Raw genomic sequence first — 17970 nt, 5'->3', positions numbered from 1 at the left:
TTAAGAGCAAAGCCAGGTGAGAGTATCTCTCCAGGTGTCCCCTCTTTCGACTGCTATTGTCCAGGCTTAGACCCTGACTGACTCACCAGCGGGTCTCATGGCCACTTTGCACTGACTGTCTGTTCCTCAAGCAGCCAGTAAAAACCCTGAGTCTGTCCAGCTCCAGCGGCTGCAGCGACAGCAGGGATTTTGACTCCATGAGGACCCAATTAAACCTGGGAGGGCCTCTCTGAAGGAATAATAACAATGATAAATGCACCTCTGTGGCCGGCTTAAGCTAGGCAGACAGAAATGTTTTATTGTGCTGGCCTGGTTTGACACAATTTACTTCCAGCTCCTGTTTTTTTTCCTGCAGAATCACGAGGTTTAAAATCTCACCTTTAGATTTTTTTCTTTCTCTTCCTGAAGCCTGGTGTCATCTTTTGAACATTTTGATGACTTTGCTTTATGCAACATCAAACCCTCTCTGCATGTGCTTTCAATTGGCTTTCGATTCAGTGAGTCCCTGTCAAAAGCTCAAATAATATGTGTGGGCGTCCTCTGTTTCTGTGGAAGTTGCAATTATGGTAAGGGCAGATGTGTCTTTTCTGTGTGAATGTGTTGAGGCCTGCATTTCTTCTTATATTTTTTTATTTAGTGGGTTGCTATGTGTTTTTTAATCACGGTTTAGTTATATATCAAGCAAAACTGCTTAATAATTGCTTGTTTCTGCCTCTGAAAAGTGTAGATTTACTTGACTTTTAGAATGATAACCATTATTGGTATTTAAATACCAGTATAGCTCTAAAAAATAACTTTTCCAGCCTCTCAAAGTTGAGGGTTTGTTGCCTTTTTCTTAATATTTTGGTTAGCTGGATTTATGGACTGTTTCAAGTGTTGGTCAGACAAAAAGGTTATTCAAAGGGGCGCTGGTGGCCTAGCGGTCTTAGCGTCCCACGTATAGAGGCTATAGTCCTCATTGCAGAGGTCGCTGGTTCGACTCCCAGCCGGTCGACCATGTACCGCATGTCTTTCCCCCACTCTACTCCCCACATTTCCTGTCTCTCTTCGCCTGTCCTGTCCAATAAAGGCGAAAAAAAGCCCAAAAATATATCTTAAAAAAAAAGTAATTCAAAGATTTAGGGAAAAAACAATACATTGAAATCAATATTGCCTTTATCCTTTAAAGAAGTTGTTCAAAAAACTTGTACACCTCAAAAACTGGACGTTCCAAAGGGACTATTATCCTAGCCATTTAAATTCAAATATAAATCCTGACTATCTGACTAGACTAAAAGAGTTGTAAAACACAGGGCACAATTTATTTATCATGGTTAAACATCGGATCACAGAGGCTGCAGGTGAACAAAGTCTAATTATTCTGCCAAGTGTGGCTACCATTAGCAGAGCTAGCACCACCAGCCTTCAGTCCCCCTTGAAGGTTAACATCCACATGCCTGAGCTTGTGTCACATTGCTCCAGTGGTGTATGATTGATGTCATGTTAACATGCCATGTTAACTGGACACAGTCGTCACACACCTTTATCTTAATTTACATCCAGGTAGAAGAGCATTACAAAATGACAGCATGTCTGTACATCTTCAGTTTGGACTCTGAGAAAATGTACTGACATTGAAAAGTTTGTCACAGACTTTATTTGCACCTTCAACAAAAGTTACAAACTTTCTGTGTGTTCAGTTTTTCCACAACTTCCTAAAATAATGAACCATTTGTCTAACGGGTTAGAAACTCTGGTACAGACAAGCGAAGGTGATAACATCTCACCATGAACGTCATGAAGCCTCTTTCAATTTTAAATTTGTCCATTGTCTTTTGATGAACAGTGTTTTTTATTTTGTGTCCTTTCTTTGAGACTTTGTTTTTTTCTCAGATTATTTTCCTGTGTTAGGTGGTAATTGTCAGAAAAGCTCCTCTAATTAGATAACAGGCTTCTGTATTTCATATTTGCACTTTGCCAGCAGTTTGTCAATTACTGCTTGTGGTTTCATGCTGCCAGTCAGTCTTTGTCTGGGCTCCTAGCCTCCTCCTCGCCGCGCTGCAGAGCCGTGTTATTGTACTTAAACAAATCAATTCTGTTGCAGTTGAGCTTTTTTCCCTCCATCCCCCGTCATTATGAACTGTTTGCAGTGCAGAGCACATTGATTTTTCACAGCCCTGGAAAAGCTGTTGATGAATAGCACAGAGGTATCTAGGGAGAATCTGGCTTAAAAAAGGAGGCACCCAGCATCAGCCCCCCCCCCCCCCCCCCCCCCCCCCTCCTTCTCTTTCCCTCCTTCCTCCCTCCTCCTCCTCCTCCTCCTCCTCTTCTCTCTCTCTCGACCCATTGAGCCCCCAGCGCTCCTCCACTTTCTCTTTTCAAAAAGCGGCACATACAGCAGGGGAGAAATGCTGCTTGAAAAATCTTACAATGATTAAAAAAATTGTAAGGCACAAGAGACCACCTTCTCCAGCTGAATGTGAAAATACACCTTTTGGTTTGACGTTTTTTTATATGTGGAGCATTAGCCTGGTCCTGTCAACCAAAGCAAGAGCTCAGGAGAAGCTGGCAGAGCTCTGGTTGTGGACAGAAATGGCCAACATGCTGTGTTCACCGAGCAGAAAATGATACAAAAAAACGGGTACAGCAAGAATTTTTGGTAGATGGTGTAAAGAAGAAAAAAAAATGGCATATGTCACATTCTTCTACACTCTACACATTCACTTCACAAAAGCTACAGAAACACCCTCAAGGCACTTTTATTCCCTCTTTTCTTCTACCATCTCAATCAGCTCCTTGAAATTTCATGGTTCAACATTTGAGGATGAAAAACACTTTCTTTGACTCCATGAAGTGTCATGCTCTTTCAATAAAGGACAGAGTTTAAGAAAATTGTCAAACCTGAACAAAAAAATACCCCCAAGTTAGTTTTTTGCTCTTTCAACTGCTGAGAGCCGCGTTACCTTAGAAGCTGAATGCGTTTAAGTGCTGCTCTAACCTAGACCCTTCATACAAAGAGAGGACTTTTATTTAACTGTCATTCTACTCAATCTCTCATGAAGTCCTGACTAACATCTTTTAACATGTTAATTTGACATTTTTCTTGAGGTCTAGTGGAACCAGCCATTGAAGTTTTAAACTGTTAAAAATGTACATATTGAATGTTTTTCTTTCACATGCTAGCACAGGCACACAAACCTTATAAAAAGGTCAAATATACAAGAATCCAGCCTGTTGTGTAGGATGCTAATAATAACAAGTACTTCCAGTGAGTTGCTCGGTAGGTTGAAAAAAGGAAAGCGATGATCTGAAACAATTCTACCCAATACTGATACCTGGAATTGGATAAGCTAACTCATTGTTAAGCTCCGTTACTAGCACAGTAAAACACACATTGTTATTTATTTTAACAAATGCAGGCTTTACTCCTTACCCTTCATTTATATGATATTACTGCTATCATTTAACATGGTCTGGCTTAGTGTAATGAAGGACTCCTAACCCAAAATCAAGCTAAGCACCTACCGTATGCTAACGATAACGACTAACTGCCTTTTCTGCCATCATGTGTCTGCCAATGAGTGTTACAGAAGACCTTCATCAGGCTCTGTTTATTTTGTGATTTGACCAGTAGTAATTATTTTAATGTTGAAGGCAGAAAATGCATCTTTTTCATGTGGAATATCTATTACAACAATTTTTGCTAGCTTACAATTAGGCTAGCTTAAAATTTTGCTATCTACAAGCAGCATAGGCTACTGCTCTTCTTTGTCACTCTAAAACAGTGATTCTCAAATGGGGGCACCCCTAGGTTTTGGAAATTGTGTGTCAACCACAGAATGTTGACTGTACTGGTGCATGTTAACTTTATTGTAAACAAGAAAATTGCAAACTTAAAAGAGTGATAGGAAAAGTATGAAGGTAATATTTTGCCAGCTTAATGGTTTGAATTGCTAGCTTAGCGTTTTAAACTGCTAGCTTAATGTTTTACTAGCTGCTACTAGCTGCTAACAGCAAACCCTTCCTATTAGTCACCTGTAGAAGTTAGCTGCAGCCATGATACAGATTTGCGGATTTTGGGGGTCTGGTATATTATTTAATATTAGCAGAGGCACTCATATTACTTCAGAATTATTAGGAAGTATCAAATGCAGTGTTAAGATGAGGCAGAGTGTGTTAAATTAAACATTCTTTCCATTTTGAATCATGATTTAAATGTTTGTCTGAATTGTGAATGTTAAAGTTAAACTGTTTTGTCACACACTGGTAAGAACTTTTTAAGTCATAAACCCAATGGGGTCATTTTCAAGGATCTAAATGCGACTGAGGGAGTTCGCACAAGCCTTGCCAGCCTGGACCAAGTGCAAAGCAATATTAGTGAAGGCTGCTCTTAATAGGCTTATCTGTCAATCTGGAGTGAATAGTGAACGCACCCTGTCAGTGAACTTACTCTGCGGCGGATGTTTATGATGCCATACTGATCATGTGAAGTATCAGTTGCTGTTTTGATTCGTCCTTCATGGGCACGGTTGCGTGAAGGAGCTTATCCATGCAGAGAGGAGAAGTACATCACATTAAGATGGAAGCTACTCAGAGCCCGAAGGAATGTGTGAGGAGGGAAATCATTGCTTGATTTTCAGAAGAAAAAAAAAAAAGGAAATGTAATATTCCAGTGTTTGGAGATTGGGTGATAATGCAGCGCTGATTGATGTTTTCTCTTTTCTCTACTCTGATTTCTCTCAGGGACTGAAGACGAGAGGTGCTGAAGTGTTTCCCCTCCTGGTGTGTGAATGGGTGGGGGGGTCCTTTGTGGTGAAGAATCAAGAGTTGAAGTCAACACAGGTGAGCTTTTATTTTATTTTTGCGGTGGAACCCACAGAACCCAGGTATCTGGGGAAAATGTTGGTTTAAATCAAGTTTAAAATGTATGCACTGAAATAAGTGTTGCAGTACAATAGAAACTAAATATAGTTTTTGCTGAACTGTTAGTCAGGAGGGAGGATAGGCTCCATTGTTGTGCTGGACGTTATTTTCAACAAAGTAAAACTCTCATGGTTTAACATATCAAAACAGGTTCAACTTTAAATTGTAAATTTGTGCTGTTATCAAAAAGCACCCTTTACTTGATAATCTCTGAGTGACTAAACCAGAGTCAATAATGGAGGAGGCCATCTTGAATTTTTAGCTGTGATACCCCATGTACTTTTCTTTTATGAATATTTTTCTGACCTGTCAGCTGAGCCTAAAAAGAAGAGTGTTTTGAAGACATTTAGTGGATGAGATAGTCGATAGCACTGCTAGAACTTTTTTTTTGGAGAGTGTTGACAAGCCAATGTAAAATTAACGACTCAGCTAGCATAAATCCAATAGATAACTTATTTTAGAAATACAATCCTGAATCCAAAGAAGTAAATACACCTAAGGAATATATGAAACAAGCTTTAAGAGCTATTGCCACTTACTTAAGGCGCTTTTCGACCGCAGGAACTTTACCCCAGAACTAGGGACTTTACCCCTGAACTACATGGGTTTTGACCGGAGGAACCAGTGTCTAAATTTAGTTCAGGGGTAGATAATCTCCCCCCTGAAAAGCCCCTGCTTGGGGGGTAGTACTTTTCAAAGGTCCTGGGACTTTGAGTTGAACGTAACGGTGTTTGTGGAGTTTACACAGCTGTTGAAACACAGAGGGAGTTCCTGGGAATGCATACTAGTTCAGTTTCAGAAGATTTCAAAATATTATTTAATATATTTTTTTTCTCTCCATACGTCACTGGCCTGATTTGCACACCTACCTGGGACTTCACCCCGCGGTCTAAATGCAGGCAACAATAGGAGCACAAGAAACTTTTAGTTCTGGGGAAAGTAGTTCTGGAGGCTAAAAGACCCTGGAACTGTTGGTCGAAATGCACCTTTAGTGTTATTATGTGGCCAATAGACTACAGTGACAACCAGAACTAACAAGTTAGCAAATTGGCCATACCAAAGTTCCCCCAGTATGTCTATTTTTAATTAAATTGCAGTGTTTATAAAATATGTTTCTTTTTATGCCTAAAGAGTGCTCAAAATATATATTTTTATACTCCTGAGATTTACTTGCTCTGTAAGTACGTTCTTTATCACCTGGGATGTTGCTTTGTTAGACATAACTATTTCTGAAAGATGTTTTTCCTACAACCAGAGTTAAACAAAGCTTGTTGATGGTAACAGCTATCTGCCTCCCCTCTCACTACAATGATTTAAAGGCTACAACTCTGTTTGCTCGGACATGCTCTGTCCTCCTCTGTGCTCGAGTGTCTTCAGTAAACACTCGATGGCGGCAGTTTGTGTGTGGCCAGCATCGGCTCACCTCGCACAGCATGTTGATTTTATTAAGAGCTCCTTGGGGGAGCTCAGAGTTAACATGGTGCTGTGATGTTGTGTTGAAAGTCAAGTCCATATGCAATCGTGTGAATGTGTACAGGGAAGGTCTTCCACCACCACCCACCACCAGTTTATCCTTATGCAATATGTAGTTCAGTGTACGTTCCACCAAAAGAGAGAATTATGTCGGGAAAAGGGAATGTAATTGGTTGGTCCGCTGTATTATACAATACAGCTTGGGATTCATGGATTAGGAATTGGGACATCCAGTATACACACACTCACACACACACACACGCATACACTGAATAGATAAGAGTGGTTAATCTTGATTAGAGCAGTGTGAATGCTGAGAAATACGGTGCCCTGACAAACATCTGCCCTCCACACAGCCGAGTGGGATAAACCAAAGTGATTATTGTGGAAATGTCAGGCGAGGTAGGCAGTGAGAGCAAGTGGAACGAAGGGGGGATATGACACGAACAGGGGCATGACATGAGTGCTCCAGTTCAGAGTCACCTCTGTGTCTCTCAGTGACAGATTTTCTTCACTCTGTTGATGTGAGGTTGACTTGTGGAGGCTGGGTTTGATGGAGAGGCTGCAGTCAGGAAATAGCAACGGTCTGGAATAGGGAAGTGTGATCTTAAAGTATTTAAGGCAACTGCAATCCCCATAAAATGCATGTGTGTGGCTCTGACTAATGACTCAGTTTCTGTACTTGCTTATCTATGAGTGTTTTTTGATTATGTGTTTAACTCTTTAATACCCTTGTTAACATTAGAGAATAAAAGCCTGGTACCTTTTCAAGATAAATGACTTAAACAATTGTTGGGTTAGAAGTTTCCTGTGAATTGTCTAATCATGTAGTTGATCAAAGCAGCTTTGGTGCCTAGTTACAAATCAATTGGTTGATGTCCGAGGGGTTGCCAGGTTGTACTTTGTCTCTGTTGCTCCAGCCTAAGCCCTAATGAATAATTGCTTTCCACTGTGAAATGTGAGGGGTGCAGACATTCTGTTAACCTCTCTGAAGGGAAAAAAAAAATGCAGGAAAAAAAAAATCCCCTTCCCGTCAGTGGTCTCTGTTTCTCTCTGTTCTTGTGAGATCTGGAACTGATAAGTGTGAGGCCTCTGGTAACTGAACAGGAAGGATAGAGGGCCTGGCCTCAGAGCCTCAGAGCCTCAGAGCCCCTGCACACATGTCCAACTCCCCTCCTCTGCACGGGCAAACAAAGAGCTGAGCCTGCCACTTAACTTCAAGTTTCAAAACATTTAAGCCTATTAGAAGGATTATTATTGCTTGTTGGAGTGAACTCTGGTTCTGAAGAGATTTCTGTAGAATATAATAACAGGGAGGCATTTAGATTAACTAGACCTTGGCCAAATTAATGCTTAGCAGCAGCTTCACACCCGGGCCCAATCATAACTCCCTTGTTCCACTGACTGGTGTTGAGTCAAGTGGAAGTACTTTATTAAACAAGCACATGGCAGAGCGGTGAGAGTTTAACATTGAACCAGAACACCCAGAGGTCTGAATGACAAGCTGTTAAACTGATAACAGTGATGGAGCTGTTGTGGTGTCTATACATAGATATTTCCTGAAGCAGGTGCGTTAAAGGGAACAAAAACACAAACAGACTGCAGCACAAGATGAAACTCTCACACTCAGACTGTGACACTCGTCTGAATGAATTGTTGAATGGAGATTAAAGGGATTAGGTTTGTGATATCAAAGGTAAAAGAGCACTGAGTTTAATTATATTTCCCATTTGGACACCACTTTAAATACTTCTTTGGTGCAGTGTTCTGGTATCTTTCATCCCACATATTACTCTTGCCATTTCTTGAGTTGAATCTGAATCTTAAAGTTGAAAATGAGTCATTAGGTAGACGCTGTATGTGGCGTTCTTGATTTCTGCAAAGGGGCATTGCATTCATGCTGATAACAGGCCCATGTCAGGATACATTTGGTCCAACTACCACTGAGAGAGGAAAATACAGTGATACTTAAACCAGCGGTACAAACTGTAGTAAGTTCCCCAGGATTGGGGTGCCGGTTAAGCTTAGTTAGTAGTGCTGGTGCCCAATGTATGGAGGCTACAGACCTTAACGCATTGGTTGTAGGATCAGAACATTCCGGGTCAAAAGTAACTACAAAACAAAGAAACAACAAATCGGTTAATCACAGTAAAACCCTGTAGAATCAACTGAATAACTCTTATTGATGGCGTCTTTGGAGTGAACAAATATCTATACAAGAATTTGCCCATGAAGTTTTTGTGGCATGAAAGAGATGAGGCCAACCATAAGCTTAAAGGTTTGCTATTTGCTTGACGCAGATGAATGAAAGAGATGTTTTTGGTACATCTCAGGGTAAGGGATGGTCCGAATTGATCAGCTTCCTTGTTGTTATACGTAAATTTTAATTTCGACTGGCCAACTTGTCTAAAGGTGAGAAAATGCTCATGATGTTCATGTTCTGCACAGCTGAACACAGGGTCACAGAGCCTGGGGGTGAATTGTGTCAATTTGTTTTGCCAAGTTTGGCTACCAATAGCAGAGCTAGCATCATCAGCCTTCAGTCCTCCCGGTAGTTCAAAGTCAACATGCCTGTGCTATTTACACATTGTTCTGCTTAAGAAGTTATATTCCGGTTTAACCAGACAGAGCCTACACACCACTGTGCTTGTTTACATCCTGGTAATAGAGCAATCTGGCAGTTGGAACTGAGTGGTACTTTGGCCCCTGATAGGCTGTGCCATAGCTTAAACAACATGTGCATTTTGGGCCTACAATAATAAAAATGTTGGTCATTTGTTTAACCAGCTTGTAATTCTGCTGCCAACTACTTGGGTGACGATGTTTGATCATATAGTCGACACAACGTGCACATCCCCACTTTCATTCATCCATCTATTATTTTATCCTTCTGGGTTTTTCTCAATAGCAAACACCAGGAATTTGCATCTGATCCCGTCTTGTTCTCACATTACTTTTGCTTGAAATAAAACAACTTTGGGAGTCCAGCACATCTCTTTTTTCTGTCCTAAGACTATGGCGGAGATGTTCCAGGGTGGTATCCTTCCCATGAGAAAGTGTGAGATAACGTGCCAGTGTGACAGCTGAATTATTAGCCCATTAGTCACCGCTGAGAGAAAGAGGTGGATGAACATGGCATCCATCAAGAAAGTGCCTATTTTTTTTGCAGATAGCCTCCCCTGACTGCCGCCCAGGAGTCTTGTAAGTCTCTCCCACTGATGTAGGAGTCAGAGCAACGGGGTCAGGGAGCAGAGCTGGAGTTTTCCTGGTACTCCTCTGCTGCTGCTGCTGATGACCCGCATGCTTGTCCCGAGGAACAGAGCAGCACAACACAGAGGCAGGACTCAGTGTACTGGACTAAAAATAGATGAGGCATCAACCCCACTTTCCCATAGACACATATGGATGTAGATGCTTGCTTGTGCACCCTGAACTGATGCAGGCACACATCTTCAGAGACTGGTGATAGTCTGTGACGCGCCAGAACACGTTAGACTGACAGGGTGACCTCGGCGGTACAGAGTGTGCATTCAGGACAGATGTTCTCCACAACGCTCAGATGCTCCGACTTGACTTACAGCAGGAGGAAACCATTAAGCAACACTTGACTCCAAAATGAACTTCCCCACTGTTCTGTAACCCTACTAAAGCCTCCGTCACATCTCATGTGTCTTTGTATTTGCTATTAGCTCAGCTGCATTCAAACAGAGACAATAAAGATGAAGAGAATTGAGCAGATGAAGGGCTCACTTACATTCTTCAATGCTGATATCTCTTCAATATACTTTCCTCTGATGCGCTGTCATTTCCCTGCTCATGATGAATAGCCTGAATGAGCAACGCTTCACAAGCCAACAAATTCATTAATAGTAAGCGGTAATATGTTTTAAGAACACTTGGCATTGAGATGCTGTTGGCTTTTGAATGGTCTGGCTTTGTGAAATACAACCACATCAACAAGCCCTTCTGCTGCCATGTTGTTGCATTTCTCTTTGTCACTGAAAGAGGTCAGATTAGACTGGTGAGATCTTGTTGTGAAACACAACCAAGACCTAACAAGCTGCACTTGACTCTGGACAACTTCTGCATAATGTAAGGTATAATCAATCCTGTTAAACCTGATTAAATGATAACAGTGGCACCTCTAGGGGCTTTAACTTGATACCTTTGGCGGGCCACACAATAGACGACTTTTAGATCTTAACAGGTTGTTTAACCATGGGAGAACAATCAGATAAGGACAGATCCAACCAATTTTAAACATTACAATCCTCTGATCACACATGCTAGACCAGGGGTTCCCAGAGTGTGGGTTGGGACCCCCTGGAGGGTCGCAAGATACAAATGGGGGGTCGTGAGATGTCTTCCAGAATGATTTGTTTTATTAAGTTATCTAAAAATATTCAATTTACCCATTCTAGTAAAAAATATCGACAAAAATAGTAGCCAAACTTTAAATAAAACCTTGAAAATAGAAAATGAAATCAGTCTTCTGCCTTTCTTTTTGTCAGATGACTCCTAAGTTTAGAGTTAGTGAACAGTTAATTATCAAAAGCACCAGTAGCAGTAGGTTGATTCATAACAGCACAGGAAACACAGACACATGCTCATATAGGTAGGCTAATTTTCTGCAGACCAGCTAAATGAAGCCACATTAAATCAGTTTGAGGGACGGTTGGGGTCGCAAGTTTTTTGGCACTTATATTTTGGGGGTCGCGGGCAGAAAAGTTTGGGAACCCCTGTGCTAGACAATCCCATAAGTCCCCTAGACCACACACTTCATGTTTGTGGTAACAATTTCACTGTGGTGATCCCACATTCATGAGATCTCACAGAAACGTGTGTGACTTCAGAAGAGAAACAAACATGGAGGCAGCTGTAGAAGTATAGTGTACTATTTTATTGTACTGCATATGCCGCAAGAGTAAGGAACCAGTTTGTTCAGCCAGTTAAAAGCTAGGTTTGATAACTTACTTAACTCTTCCACAAGTCCAAGAATACGAATACTAATGCATCTAAAAAGAGGCTTTTAAAATGAAATACCAAAGATTTTTTGGTAGACTTAGACTTATGAAATTGACTAGGAAAGTTCAAACAGTAACATTAATCAAATGCTTTTTATTTAGTAGAACTATCTGATACAGATATTTATGTAGAGGACCAAGAAAATGTTAATCTTAGTATGTATCAAATGGAGTTTGGTATGCACTACGGATGTACATTTTAGTATTTTCCGTGATCAATTTTTGGAAATGTTAACGATCAATTATCGATTAATTGATGAAAAAAAACATTATTATTCTTACGTCAAAAACAATGCCAAATAGGTTGTTTTCCCCCTAAATTTTATTTTTTACAGCAACAAAATGCAAATTACTGACGGGATTGAATACGGGCACACGTTTGACACGCAGAATATCAACGATCAGGCTCATTAAAATATTCTCCGCGAACATAATCTTATAAAGTGAAGGCTCATAATACTAACAGAGAAGTACTTCAGACTCACAGTGTCCAGTTTTCTGTCTACTCGTTCTTATTGAGAAAAATAAACGTGTATTCGGTCAGGTATCAGCCAAGAGCGCAACCGGGTCATTATCAGTCCCGCTGGAGAAAAGCCCAGACGGCTCTGATGTTGCTGGTCTGTAAATGTAGCGTACCTGAATTTCCCACCTGTCTGTTGCCTTTGTATCCAAAGGTGGGAAAATCCTGTTTAAAGCTGTCAACCTTTGTGTCCGTGTCGTTGCTGGCAGCAGTTTTGTATTGATCCTCTTTTAAAAAGCGCACGTGGAGACCTGACGCACAGCTGCAGCCGCCAGCTGAGCGTCTCCGCTGTGCGCAACACCTTTAACAGCTGATTCACATCAAAACATGCTTTAAACTTAAAACACCTCCCTGATAGATGAGTGTAATATGAGACCACATGATGTTTGTTCCACGTGACGGAATATTGATAACAAAAATGTGTGTTTCGAATAATTTCTTAACAATCAATTAATCGATAATCGATTAATTGTGGTCATCCCTAGTATGCACCCCCGTATCACCTTATGGCCCTTTTCCACTACACATTTCCAGCCCGACTCGACTCGACTTGACTCTACTCGGTTTGGGTACCTTTTCCACCAGCCCGAGTACCGACTCATGGTGGGCGGGGTCGTCATAACACAGCTGCGCAAAACTGCGTTCACGTCATTTTGAACGCGACACAAACACAAACAATGGAGGACATGTTGAACTTGCTGCTCAGTCTGAGGCTTTTTTTATGGGAGGCCGAGCGAGAGATGAAAGCAAAAGAGTACTGATGTCGTTTTTTAAAAATGGCAGGTTTGATTCCTGTGTTGGGCGTCGTGCTCATGACTCTTCAGTGACGATATTCTCTGACCAATCAGTGGCCGGCAGTCTGTCGACGTCACCTTTTAGTATCGCCTCAGTTCGCTTGGAACCAGAGCAGAGCAGGTACGGAAAACTGGTATCTGACACGAGGTACTGCACCCATGGAAACGCAATAAAACTGAGTAGAGTCGAGTCAAGTCAAGTAGAGTAGGGCCGGTGGAAAAGGGCCATACGAAACTGTGAAATTCTGAGCTAGTTTCTAGCGTCACATCAAAGGTTTTGATATAAAACATGATGGATGTTGCCATTTTTCTCTTCTTGCTCTGCAGCATGATAGAGTGTTGTACAATGAAGTCAGATTTTCCTGAAAGCACAGGAATTTGTATCAGACAGACTGATAGGCATCAATTTTGGACTTGTTTGGTAATTTTTGGGATCAAAGGCGATGATGAGGATGATGATACTGATGCTAATCCCACTGAAGGGGATGATTGAGTCATCAAGGCAAAACAGCTGTCTTATGTGCCGCCTCTTCCCCCCCCCCCAACTAATGGCTGATGATGATGGTAGCTGAGTGTAAGTGAGTGCAATTGACAGCAGAGTTGGAGCTTCCTCAGGGAGGAGTGAGGAAGGCTGAATCTGAGCAGAGGGAAGCAGGCAGCAGGGTGGCCATGAAACATTCATGCACCTGGGGACTCTTTGCATAAGGAGAGCAAGCTGAGCCAGTAATGAAGTAAAAAGCAGAGGACTTTTAATGGCTCTGTTTGTCCTTTTATGAGATTAGCTTTAGTCTGGGTTCTTATATGAATTACATTTAAACCCTAATTGCATACAGGGCTTTAGTGATGACTTGCACTTGTAAAAAAGAAAAGGTACAGCCTGCTGCAGTGCCTTGTAGAAAATATTACTCACATTTGGACTAATCCAATTGTGGTTAGCTACTAGCCAACCTCTGTTGTAATGTTTCACTGTTTTGTTCCAGGTTGTGAGTGGAATTACCAATGGGAATATGTCAAACTGCAATCATTTCCAAGGTATCTTGATTTATTAGCAACTTAAATGACAATGCTTAGGAAAATACATGTACATAGGAAGATAGGGCAATATTTCAAGGTAAAACAACATTTTTGATAACCCATTAGCATCAGCCAACTGTAAACATAAACCCAGTTTGGGAGATACGATTTTTCATTTGCTGATGCACTTCCCATAGTTTTGAAAGGTACATTGATGAAAAAAACAATTTTACTATGAGCTCATACATAAGGGTTTACGGTAAAATTAAAGTGTCCCTATTTGAAGGTTTGAGAATATAGTCACCCTAGCTGGTATTATTGTTAGCTAGAAAGTGACCTAATGCTAACATTACTGTTCGAATGCAGTCATTCCTAGCTATTATTACTGTTAACCACACCGCTAACATAACACTACTCTCTAGCTATTATGACAGTTAGCTAGAATGTGTTCACAGTATTGTAACTGTTGGTATCCAACCTCTCCCTAGCTATCACTAGCAGAAAGTGACCGAATGCTTGCATTACTGTTTGTATTGAAAAAGTACTATTAGCTAAAAGGTGACAAAACGCTAACATTACTATATGTAATTAGCGGTGGTGGACAGTAACAGAGTAAATTTACTTGAGTACTGTACTTAAAAAATTTACTTAATACTCAAAAAATTTACTTGAGTATTTGTACTTTACTTGAGTATTATTTTTTGGAGGAACTTATTACTTTTATTCCACTACATTCAGAAGACAATTATTGTACTTTTGACTCCACTACATTTCTATCAGTGCTCTAGTTACTCACTACTTTAGCTTTGAAGTCAGCTCATGAATGTCCTTCTCTTTTCTGAAATCTGATCCCTAAGACGGTAAAATGTGTTTGTGTAGTTCTGTTTGTCTCAGTGGTTTAGTCGTACCTGTATATCGTGCGTCTCCACGATTGAACGTGGAGCAAACACAGAGCAAATTTCACTCAGATCAGGCAGTTCATTTAGAGGTGGTAATGATGGCTTTAATTCTCCACCTGAGCACCCATGGTCATATCTTCAGCCCGTGTTAGAGGTTTTTGAAATGAATGTATCGTTTCAAATATTCACCCTGTTTCCCACTCTGACCAAACATACAAAAATTCACAGTCCAACCTGAGAAAGCGTGTTGAGCTACATAACGTTTGTTTCATTCCAGATGAACATTTCAAACTAAGTTATCTGTGCTTGGAGTAACTTAGTTGATGTTTTTATTCCATGGTATATTTTTAAAGATTTCAAGTAAGGGTTTCTAAAATAAACATAATTTAACCAAATGTAGTCCTATGTAATCTTTACTGCATTTATGTATTTTGAAAATACATCTTGAGATTTTTTAAGAAGTACTTTGAATACTTAAGAATTTTTTAAAAAACAATGGTACTTCAGTACTTTAAAGGTGGAGTAGGAGATCCTGAGAAAGCCGCAGCAGTTAGCTTGATTTTGAAAGCACACAGCCGAACAGAGCCCTCCCCCTCCATTCAGAGCAGCCTGTAGGCAGAGGGGAGGGACACGCCTCCAAACACATGAACGCGCTGTGGCAGACTCCAGCTGGAGGATGACGTCACCATAGCTAGCTGTGGAGCGGGGAGCGATTGACTTTATTTTCATCGGAGGAAAAACACGTCTATCTCCCATGTAAGTGAACCGATTATATTACCACATTAAAAAATTATGTAATTAGTTAGAATGCACAGCATAGCCTGCATGTTAGCTTTATGTGTGTTTGTTTTTTATCATCTGAAATACAGCTAGAGTAAGTTGTTGCTGCCGGGCTAATAACTCCGGCTAGCCATGTTTATTTTGATTTAGCATGTCATGATGTTTAGTTACTAGACGGCTACAGTGCCTATATATTTATTAGCGTTCACCATTGTTGACAGTCTTCATTTTCGTGTTGGAACTACAATATATTGACTGTTTTTTGTGCTTGTTAGAGCTCTCATGATGACTGCTGATTACGATCCTGAGCCAAGCACCTCAGGTCGGAGAGGACGAGACCGGGGTCGAGTGCAAGGCAGAGCCATACGAGCGAGAGGGAGAGCAACGACCGGGGACGAGCTCCAGATCCTGGGGACAGCAACAGAAAGTTCCGCCATGCTGCACTGACAGGTTGTTGTCTGGCAGCATGGAGCACTTGGTGCAGGTCATAGAGGAGTAATACCTTGTTGCTGTATCTGGAAAATCCGTGACCCTTCCACATGGACAGTATAAAGGTTTCAGTGGAGAGTGAATGAAACTATGACATGATTACATACAATACTTGTATGGTGACCCTTTAGTTCCTTTGTATATATTTTATCTTCATGTAAAAAAATACTTGAGTGTGCTGTGTATACATTTGTTAAATAAATCTTTAAATTTACACTGGCCTTCTCTCTTCAAATCACAAAATAATTTAAATCCATATCAAGTAACATACAACATTATACACAAATAATTGCAACATCAAAGAGTTGTTTTACATTTACTTTTATTAGAAAATGTATTTATTACAGAAATAAAAATAATGGCTGTTGAAGGTAAACATGTTGGCGTGGATCATCCGGCCTCCTTGTTCTCTTCTTTGGCATCCCCCAGTTGCTGTCAGCTTTCTGTGCAGGATTGTGCTCTGGAGGTCTGTGATGTACTTGTAGTCCTTACCCACCTTCATTGTGTACAGGCTCCACTTTTTTGACTTCTTGTTAAATATTGTGCAATACCTGACATAGAAGAAAGAATCAGAAGTTTAGTCAAAGGTTCTCATTATCTTACAGCACTGTGCATTTGATTTCGATCATAATAACCCTTCCTTCAGCCCTGTATGTAAACAGTTATTTCTTCTAGCCATGCAAGGAGTTGACACCACTATCACTAGTGTGTGCTTAGTGCCTACTGCAGTGTGTATTGTGCACATATGGTACATATACTGTATTTCTTATTGATATCTTCAATATTATCTAATATTTTCAGAGTAAGTGATGTCAAAATGTGCTCTCTCCCTCTTTGGAGAGGACGACTGTGCCCACAGATTATTAATACAATTATTCTGTGTATTTGATTCCTCGTTGAACACTTTTATTCATGCTTTCCTTCACCAAACCAAGCTTTTAGAGAAGCAGCTAACATTCACAGGATTTTTTATCAGCCAAACTTTTTGTCTCTCATCTCTTTAGTCTGTATGGTGTGGTCTCAGATTGCGATTTAGCATGCAGATCACGTGAAGTGAAAGAGAATGGTTTGAATTTTATTTTGTGCGGACATTAAAAAAAACCCTTCTGCGTACGTAAATCAAAAATAGCTCACAATAAAAAAGAGAGCAGTATTTATACCTCCACGCAAGCAGTGGTCAAAGCAACGTTCATGTTCATGGAGTTCTTATCGGGCCTGAAACTCACCGGTCAGAGGGGGACTCCGAACACATGAAACAGCTGGGGTGGAGGCCTCTGCGTCCCGTGTTTTAACGGTGTGGACGTCGATGTTTCCTTCTCGTAGCTATGAAAACACAGACAAGACGGCATTTAGACTTAGTACAACACCCCATTCATGCTGATAAAGAGCAACCGAAGAGCTACCAGCTAACAGACTGTATACAGGTCTCTATAAAGAGCTAGTAGCTAACAGACTGTGTACAGGTCTCTATAAACAGAGCTACAAGCTAACAGACTGTATACAAGTCTCTATAAAGAGCTACAAGCTAACAGACTGTGTACAGGTCTCTGTAAACAGAGCTACCAGCTAACAGACTGTATACAGGTCTCTATAAACAGAGCTACAAGCTAACAGACTGTATACAGGTCTCTATAAACAGAGCTACAAGCCGTTAGCCGGCCGCTAGCATTAGCCGAAATTATCGCTAACTGTCTCATAGATGAACTAAACCATGAACACAAAGACAAATGAAATGACATGATTACCTGTCCAGTAGAAAATCAGCAACCATGGCGTCGCTTCAGAGACCCTTCAAATCCTTCAGCCGTCGCAGAAATGCAGCCCGAATATTGACTCGTGTTTGTATCTTCATCCAGTGTTTTTAAGTCGTCTCCTTTTCCATCACAGTCTCCCTCTTCTTGCTCTGTTTAGCGGCAGAACTTCAGCTAAATCGTTGGTTACTCTCTCTCTCTGACATGTTTATCAGATGTTCTGCGTTAGTGAACAGCCTGTTGATGACGATCTCAGTCAGGTCACGCGCACTCCTGTAAACAGGAGGTGTGTCTTTCGGCAGGTCACAGGTCATCCGGCCGGTC

General features: G+C 40.9%; 1 protein-coding gene across 5 annotated transcripts in view; it reads left to right on the top strand.

Annotated features, from left to right (window-relative positions):
• The window catches only part of LOC117830512 (zinc finger MIZ domain-containing protein 1-like), a 245299-nt gene that overhangs the window by 115052 nt on the left and 112277 nt on the right, over positions 1–17970 (top strand). For all 5 annotated transcript variants that reach the window (XM_034708659.1, XM_034708657.1, XM_034708658.1 and 2 more), the window contains one exon: positions 4723–4821. The gene's annotated coding sequence lies outside the window, so the exon portion shown is untranslated. The remainder of the gene's footprint in view (positions 1–4722; positions 4822–17970) is intronic.

Source organism: Notolabrus celidotus, chromosome 18 (assembly GCF_009762535.1).
Source record: "Notolabrus celidotus isolate fNotCel1 chromosome 18, fNotCel1.pri, whole genome shotgun sequence".
NCBI lineage: Eukaryota > Metazoa > Chordata > Actinopteri > Labriformes > Labridae > Notolabrus > Notolabrus celidotus.
Note: the sequence above shows the minus strand (reverse complement) of the source record. Positions and strands in the feature narration are given on the sequence as shown.